We start from the raw sequence: 1,121 nt of genomic DNA, 5'->3' as shown, positions 1-1,121 counted from the left end.
TCACTCTGTTGCCTAGACTGGTGTGCAGTGGCGTGATCTTGGCTCACTGCAACCTCTGTTTCTCCGGTCCAAGCAATTCTCCTGCCTCAGCCTCCTGAGTAGCTGGGATTACAGGCACCTGCTACCACATCCAGCCAATTTTTGTATTTTTAGTAGAGACAGGGTTTTGCCATGTTGACCAGGCTGGCCTTAAACTCCTGACCTTAAGTGATCCACCCGCCTCTGCCTCCAAAGTGTTGGGATTACAGGCGTGAGCCACCATGCCCAGCCAACCAATTGTTTAGAAGAATCTTTTCTTCTGCCGATGAATTTTGGAGGAAGTAAACCTGCAGCTGCTTGGAGTCAATGGGGCTTCTCTCCAATTGGTGAGAGCCTACCCAAGCGGGAAACTAACATAGAGGAAAATTCAGCTGAGAAAGAGGAAGAATCCAAGCCCTGAGAAATAATCTGAGCCAAATCCAGCAATGCTTGAATCTACCCCCTGGAATTTTCGGTTTCGTAAGTCAGTATTTTCTAATTTTATTTCCTGTAAGTCTCAGTTGAGCTTCTCTCACTTGAGGGTAGGAAAGGTTTTATTTATCTTTGTCTCCCAAGTACCCAGTGTCAACTCATAAGGAAGCATCCTTGTGTGCTATATTAAAAGACTTAGGGCTGGGCAAGGTGGCTCACTCCTGTAATCCCAGCACTGGAGGCTGAAGAGGGCGGATCACTTGAGGTCAGCAGTTTGAGACCAGCCTGTCCAACGTGGTGAAACGTCGTCTCTACTAAAAATACAAAAATTAGCTGGACGTGGTAGCAGGTGTCTATAATCCCCTTTACTCGGGAGGCTTAAACAGGAGAATCGCTTGAACCTGGGAGGCAGAGGTTGCGGTGAACGAAGATCGTGCTACTGCACTCCAGCCTGGGGGGCAGAGTGAGACACCATCTCAAAAAAAAAAAAAAAAAAAAAAAGGCTTAGGCTTGATTCCCGCCAAGTGAGGAGTAACTCAGGGGGCTGTAAGCCGCGAAGCGATATGAAGCATTTCATGCATCAGAGCTATCAGGGTAGACCTTTCAAAAGCAAGCAGTGGCAGACATGGAACCTTTACCTCATAGCCCCACCCAGCTGAAATTACACACCC

This window comes from Mandrillus leucophaeus, unplaced genomic scaffold, assembly GCF_000951045.1.
Source record: "Mandrillus leucophaeus isolate KB7577 unplaced genomic scaffold, Mleu.le_1.0 Scaffold314, whole genome shotgun sequence".
Taxonomy (NCBI): Eukaryota; Metazoa; Chordata; class Mammalia; order Primates; family Cercopithecidae; genus Mandrillus; species Mandrillus leucophaeus.
The sequence above is the reverse complement of the archived record's forward strand: the minus strand, read 5'-3'. Positions refer to the sequence as shown.